Source organism: Mus pahari, chromosome 12, assembly GCF_900095145.1.
Source record: "Mus pahari chromosome 12, PAHARI_EIJ_v1.1, whole genome shotgun sequence".
Taxonomy (NCBI): Eukaryota; Metazoa; Chordata; class Mammalia; order Rodentia; family Muridae; genus Mus; species Mus pahari.
Genome location: NC_034601.1, coordinates 79,727,088 through 79,735,533, shown reverse-complemented (window position 1 = coordinate 79,735,533; position 8,446 = coordinate 79,727,088).

Here is an 8,446-nt window from a genome sequence, read left to right as displayed (position 1 = left end):
CTGACCTCTTCTGGCACCAGTCAAGCATGCGCACAGATATCCATTTATGTAAATCACCCACATGCATGAAATTAAATTGAAAAAATTAAAAAATATATCTACTACTGAGAAGCATAGTTATTTCTTAAATCTATTAAGTAATTGATAGTGGCTCTGGGGAGTAAACTTTTACAACACAGAAGACACTGAGTCTCCAATGACTGTTAATGTTGAGCTTATTTGTTTACAGACAAAACCCATTTTATATTCTGACTTCTAAGTTCAGAGATGCCATGCTCTACAGACACTTGTTTTCATGGTTTCTAGCCAATGCTTTTGAATTACTATCCATTTAATTATGATAAAAAGTGAACTAGAAAACACTCCTGAATCCATGTAATATTCATGCAAGCAATGGCATAAATAATTAGCACTTGTATTTACAAATACATTTAATATCAGCTGGGAACACCAAGAGCAGCGTGGTCCAGTGAACCTTTTATACAGCCAGCTCACAGGGCTGGGGCATTTTGTCTTCATTCTTGTAATTTGCGAAAAGTGTTATGATGGATATAAAAATCATTTACCATGTGTACATAATTTCCCCTTAAGTCATTGGTTGCTACAGAGGCCCCAATGGAGGAGCTAGAAAAAGTACCCAAGGAGCTGAAGGGGTCTGCAACCCTATAGGTGAAACAACAATATGAACTAACCAGTACCCCCAGAGCTCGTGTCTCTAGCTGCATATATAGCAGAAGATGGCCTAATCGGCCATCATTGGGAAGAGAGGCCCCTTGGTCTTGCAAACTTTATATGCCCTATACAGGGGATTGCCAGCGCCAAGAAGTGGGAGTGAGTGGGTAGGGGAGCAGGGTGGGGGGAGGGCCTAGAGAACCTTTGGGATAGCATTTGAAATGTAAATAAAGAAAATATCTAATAAAAAAAGTCACCAGTTGCTAATTTTTAAGAAAAGCTAACATCCCTATTTTTGTTGATTTTGCTGTTGTTTTTCATTTTATGGCTGGCAGCTTTAGGATAATCCTCAGAGGATGGTATAGTCTAGATTGCTGTGGAGGTCACCATTCCATCACACTGTGAAGGCTTTCACTCCAGTGAATGAATGCAGGTTTGGCATTTTACTTCTTCAGACGCAGATCGCACACACAGTGAACACAACCTCAAGAACAAAATCAGTTTCTACTCAGAGAGGCCACACCTAAAATATTAAGCTGAAACCTTTCATGAGTGGTGACTCTTTTAGACTCTGGGATTTTTCCTTTCTTGCACAATCTTTTGCATTTCTGGAATAATTGTGTGGAAAAGCACAGCGATTCTTTGGGCTACCTGCTATTTTGCAGGTACTACAATGCTGAGACACCTGAGGAAGAAAGACTTCCTCCCAGCTGTTTTAACAGAACAGAACCAGAAATGCCTTAGAGATGTAGTCGGCTGGCTTTCACTTATCTAACAAATAACAAAAATTGCCTTGAACTATGGATATAATTGCATGTTGCTGGCAAACCCAGCTACAATCCTTTAGAAATGGTATTTAATCTACCTTAAATATCACAACAGGGGAATTACTAAACCTCACATTGGGGTTCTTTAAAACTCTGTCATTACATTTTCTATTAATGCTACTTTTAAAATAAAATGAATCCAATGCATTCTTACGGAACTCTACTGGATTGATTAATGAGGAAGATGTAAACTTAAATGAATGGTTAAGATACCTCATAGAAGCAGGGGGAGGAGGGAGGAGATGGGAGGGGGACTTCCAGAGGGGAAACCGGGAAAGGGGAAAGTATTTGAAATGTATATACATAAAGTATCCAATAAAAATAAATTTAAAAAATCACATCAAAGATATTTAATTTCAGATCTGTAATATGGGAGGCTATAGAAGAGAGTTCATACTCTCTCGGATAAGTACTCTGGTCTAAGTGGAAGGCTGTCCTAAAGAAAGTTAAAGCATTATACTGCAGGTTTGCATGGAAGTAGATAAAGATCATCTTTGGACCTTGGGAAACTCCTGGGTACCTTGATGAATCAGATGCTTCAGGTGGAAACCGTGACGGCATGACTGGAAGTTTAGCTGTGTAGGCAGGTATTTGGAAGCTTTCAGGTATGGTGGATGACGTATTTGAAAAACCCATAGAGAGAGAAAAGTACTAAGTGGGTTTAAGTTGTCTAAAGCTACAGGGGGGGAATTACTAGCAAATGGAATTTGAAAACTGTTTTCCTTAAATTGGTACAGGAATAGGAACACCAGAATTTACTTCAGTAGGCTTCACTCCTAACAGGAAAAGGCTTGTATTGTGATGATCAATGTTGCCTGTCAGGTCCTTGCATAAACCACAATGGAGAAAATCCAGCTTCTCCATATTCCAGTTGAGTTGCACCTCATATTCGAGTAAAAACTGAGCCACACTGGATCTTGAGATATTGCTAGGTCCACACATCTTTGCCTTGCTAGCTAGCAGTAGCTGTCCTGGTATTCCATACCTTGAGCATCCTATCCTCCTGAACAGACAGTCCTGTTTGTTCCTATGAATCTCTTTTTTTTTTTTTTTTTTTTTGAGCTGACCAATCAGCATGGAGATTCTGAGTATGTTTTGGAGGTCAGATTTCCTCCTCAGATGTCTTCTATGCCGCAGGGAAATTTATCTGGTCTCTTATTTTTCAGTCTGTAAAGGCAGGATGAAACTGATACCCATCATAATGAGCATTCTCCACATCCTTTTCAGTCACAGAGCTCAGAACGCCCTTGGGAAGACACAGCTCTGATCTCTCTGCTAGATGCTCCCACGACCTCAGGAACACCGGCAGCTTCGCTTTCTCTTGGAAATATTGTAGGTTTAGATGATTAGCATGAAGCCTTTGTTCCTCAGGCCATGATATAATTATCTCTTCTCTTATTAACATTTATCTGCTCTGTGATGACAGCCATTCATTAGGGTCTCAATGAATCATCTCCTGTGTGCATTCTTTTAAATGACTGGAAAGTATCTGTGTCCTTCTCTCTCTCTCTCTTTTTTTTCCCCATAAACTATCAACAGAATAAAATACCCATTCTTTTGTAGATGGACAGTTCATAAAGCTTCAACTGGCCTCATGATTCGATTGTATGACCATGATTAAGTTTCAAGAATAATTGGTAGTGGCTGTGTACTGGCTGGTTTTATGTGTCAACTTGACACAGGCTGGAGTTATCACCGAGAAAGGAGCTTCAGTTGGGGAAGTGTCTCCATGAGATCCAGCTGTGGGGCATTTTCTCAATTAGTGATCAAGTGGGGAGGGTCCCTTGTGGGTTTTACCATTTCTGGGCTGGTAGTCTTGGGTTCTATAAGAGAGCAGGCTGAGCAAGCCAGGGGAAGCAAGCTAGTAAAGAACATTCCTCCATGGCCTCTGCATCAGCTCCTGCTTGAGTTCCAGTCCTGACTTCCTTGGTGATGAACAGCAGTATGGAAGTGTAAGCTGAATAAACCCTTTCTTCCCCAACTTGTTTCTTGGTCATGATGTTTGTGTAGGAATAGAAACCCTGACTAAGACAGGTGGTGTATGCTGGTAGGATCACAAGTTCAAATGCAGCCTGGGCTACACAGGTTGGGGTTAGGGAAATAGCTCAGTAGTTGGGTGCTTGCTTAGCAAGCAAAGGTCTTGCTCTCAGTCTTCAGCTGCAGGTAAGAGAAAAGGTTATGCAGATGAACAGATTGCCAGAAAGCTGTGGTTTATAGTATTTATTTACATTGCACAGCGAAGCAGTATCTTTCAAGTTAATCAGACAATAAACTGACACCAGAGGTAGAAAAAATTTCCACCATTATCAAATTATATTAATAAGTGCTCATTAATATTAATTTTTATTTTGTCTAACCTTATAGTTTCTTTGGGACTTAAGGAGGTCTTAACCTAAATTTCATTAAATGAAACCAGTTTAAGATAACACACAACATTATAAAAAGCACCTGTGAAGTCATGCTGCCTGAAGGAGAGCCTTCAAGGTAAGCACATCCATGTGCCACACTTAGCATCTTCTGAAGAATAGGAAATAATTCCATCCATGTAGGACTTCTTGGAGACTTCCAGAGAGCCAAGAATGGAAACTTTGCATGCAAAATTATTATTACAATGTACTTCCATGTAGCATTAGGTGCTGAGCTAAGAGCCTGAGAACTGTGTTGTGACATGCTGGGCATTCTCCAGATCTGAAAGTTTGATCCAAAGGATGCTAGTAGAACTTTACCGAAAAATATCTAAAGAGACTGCCCCAGTGTAGGGCAATGCCAGGACAGGGAAGCAGGAATGGGTGGGTTAGTGAGCAGGGGAAGGGGGGAGGATGGGATGGGGGGATTGGAGGGGAAATGAGGAAAAGGGATAACATTTGAAATGTAAATAAAAAATGTAATAAAAAGTAAAAAACAAAACAATTAAAAGAATAAAAAATAAAAACAAAACTCAGAATTTGAACTGGGAGTTTAGTTCAGGTACCAAATAACTGTCCTTGGTACCCTCATTTTAAAAATCTAAACCAATATTGAGATTAAAAAAAGCATATAGCTCAAGCTCATACCCACTAGCAAATTAAATTAGTAATATTCTTATTTTATAGTTTAAAATTACATTAAATATAAGAGCCAATTTAGAAAGGCAGTAAAATAATAAAATACTTAAGAATAAAATTAATTACCCAACAACGTAAATCATACACAACAAATAACAAGAGATATAAAAAGGGAAACAGATAGGAATTTGTGAGATCACAAATCTGTTCATAATCTCTCTGGTCCTGTTCATCACCCCTATTTCTGCTATCTGTGAGGACTCAGTTATTTTCTCCAGGATTAAATTCATTCACAGACATCATAGTAGGCAAAGACAGCCCACCCTGCTCCTTCGCCACTTGATTTTATCCCAGAGGAGCAGCTATGGACCAGTCACCCACTGATTGACTCCATCTCCTCCTATAACCTCCTGGGACCTGAAATCAAATTCTTCTTAAATCTTCTGATTCTAGTCTACTCTTCCTGAGAACATGTATCTATCTCCGCTTTATTCTTTCCTTTTTCTTTTTTAATCCTGACAGTCATTTACTTAGTGCAAACACCACACTCCAATAAATAAATAAATAAATAAATAAATAAATAAAATGAAATGAATGACTACTGGCTATGCCTCTGCCTTTCTGTGAAAACCTAAGTGGTTACTCTGACCCCTCTGCCAACTTGGATCATCTCACAGGCATATGTAAATCAGTCCAATCTTGCCAGACATTGAGCAAACAACCCAGCCATCCGTCCATACCTTCAGAATCCGACAGCAGACATCAGAGTCATGAGACAGATGGTTTCAAACTTCCTCGTGGGTTTCCTGGCTTGGAGCTGTTATCAGCCTTTAATAACTCTTGATTTTTATACACTCAGGCAGCATCATCCTAGTCTACTTGTCCATGGTTCAGCATTCCACACCGACTCAGATGGCTCTACCTGACAAACTGTCAGTGCATAAAGATGAGAGATAGCTTTATTTGGGCCCCATGACTCCCCAATTACAACAGCAAGAAGCCAGAACTGAATTTGACATCCAAAAATCCCTTGGTCTCCACATTCCTTTAACCCCTTTTTCCATAATGTAATTTATTTTTACCTATATACGAAAGGCTGGAATATTGTATCACAGAGGCTGCCTGCTGGTTTTCGCCCTCTCTGGCTGCTATGTTCAGTGAACACTACCCTCTAAGCTCAGAGGCCCTTATTCTGTGGTATCCATAAACGTAAGGAATTTCCTCTTTCCTCTTTTCCTTGCTTCTGAAACTCTACCATATTCTATCACTCTATGGCATTATTGAAGGATCTGACCCCCAGAAGAACAAACATGAACAAAATCTATTTATCGTTTTCAGCCACAAGATATACCTACCACATTACAATCCATATTACAGTGTGTTTTCTTATGTTTTCAATGTACCAAAAGATATTTTCTTGGATTTGTGTCTTGGGACATGGTCTCATGTTGTAGGCTTGACTGTCTTGGAACTAGCTATGTAGGTTAGGCTGGCCCTGAACTCACAGAGATCCTCTTGCCTCTGTTCCACAAGGGTAGGCTTAATTCTTTTTCAATACCTACTTTATTTAGGCTTCTTAAATGCTTTAACCTCCCTTTTAACCCACTGTTGGGGAAAATGGTTAATAGGAAAAGGGTGTTGTGGATCTGAATAAAAGGAGTTCCCGGAGCGGTTCCGCTCTTCCTCATCAGGGTATCAGAAGCCCAGTTCAACAGCAAACAACAAACAGCAATAGGTAGTGGAGGCACAGTCTAGCGGAAACAGTAAGGCTCCATGAAATGAGTGCTGAGTCAGAGGAAGGGGCCAATTACAACCAGCCAGAATACCACGGGAAGTTCTTTGACATATTTCTTCTCTCTATGAAGTGAAGATCATCAAGAACGAGAAAAGACCAGCAAGGACCAGTAAAGTGGAGCATGGTGTAGTAATGCAAGAGCATCCTCTCACTTTGTGGGGTTCCATATATATATATATTTTCTGAACATCACACACCTCAAATATCTGTTTTCAGCAAAACATTACCTGCTCTCTCACAAGACAGCTTCCAGAAAAACATCACCAGACACAACTGAGTTGTTAAAGACACCAGAAAGTTGCATTTCACACAAGTGCTAGGATGTAGCATCAATTTGGACATTTTTGGTTTCTTAAAAAAAAACAAACAAACAAATAGTTGTGTACAAAGAAGAAACTAGATATTTTGACTGTGAAAATCAAACTTGCCCTAAGGAACTCAGTGCCCTTAATCAGCAGAAAATGGTCTAACAATAGGCTGCTGATAGAATCATATAAAGAATGCAGATAAATCCAAAGCAAAATAGACTGCACAGACATATGACATGGAACCAAAAAATTAAAGGGTAACTGGGCATCCCTTAGAAGGCAAAGATAGTCAGATCTCTGTAAATGCTAGGCACGTGTGAACTAAACGTGAGGGCTATACAGAGATACCCTGTTTCAACTCCCTGTTTCAAACAAAAATATCAAGGGGCATTCGTTTTATAAATGATTCCAAAAATATTTTCTAAATCCAATTAACTGACTGGTAAAGGTCTAAACATTGGGGCATAAATGAGTACAACAAATATAACATGACTCTGTAGGTTTACTTATTTGTGAGTTAATAAAATACATCAGATTTCATCACATAATGTCTTATAGTGATGAGCTATCAAAAGAAAAACATAAAGTAATTCACAGCACTAGAGATGCTCAAATGTAGACTGAGTGACCATGACTTAAAGAGTCTTTTTTTTTTAGACAGAACATTTGAGGAAAGAGAGATAAAGTATTAAGACTGGATTAAATGATGGAAAGTCATAAGAAGCAAGAATGAGATCAGATCTGTGTAAAAAGCACACTATAGAACAAAATGTCAGTAATAAGCTGAAAAATCCACTACAGTAATTTACGAGATGATGTTTGTAGTAGATGGAGGAGAATAAGTCTAGGGTCAGAATAGATGATGTTAAGAATTTTTGATGGGTTGTGTGCCAGATGAGAAAGAGTTGAGGAAAGAACTCCCTCAAGGTATGTGATATGGAAAACAACATATCAAATCAAATCACTGAAGCAAAGGAATTTAAAGAGCTTTGGGTCAACCAGAGTTTGGTTAAAAACAAAGAATTTGAGATGTCCAGTGGATCCTGGTATGAAGTAATGTCCAATAGACTTAGAAAGACAAGCCCTTAGCTCTCAGAGGGAGCAGTGACTGGAGATGGTTGGAAGTCCATGGGTCATATGGCTCTGAAGGCATTGAGATGCAGAGCTATAGATTTTAAAAAACCCTGAGCACTTAAGTAGAATGCAATTTGATTCAATATTAGCATGTTTTCTATTAGTACTGTTTAAAAGATCCACTAATTTATTGTTCCTATTATTTGAGAAGTTATCTATTATTCAAGTGCAAACTTCAAAGTCCAGCTTAAAGAAGCTTCTTATATTCCTTGGCATACAAATTCCATCCTCTATCTTCTCAGTCAAAAACATCTACATATTCTTCACATACCATGTTCTCCGTGTAGTTTTCTCTTCTGCCTCCCATTTTAAGTATCTTTCTTACCTTCTTGGATCCATCTATGTGATATAGGATAACCTGCCAATCTTAATATCAATGTCAAGTATCTCAAACATATTTCTTCTTTCCATATAAGAACATCTTCTACTGGTCAGAGTCTTTGATGATGCAATGTCCTACTTTTTAGATAGAGCACAGGCAAGAATAAATATGATCTATCCAATCTTAAGAGCCTGGGGTGGAGAGAAGAACCCAATGGTGGCTTCTTTCCTTCTCCTTCTCCTTCTCCTTCTCCTTCTTTCTCCTTCTCCTTCTCCTTCTCCTTCTCCTTCTCCTTCTCCTTCTCCTTCTCCTTCTCCTTCTCCTTCTCCTTCTCCTTCTCCTTC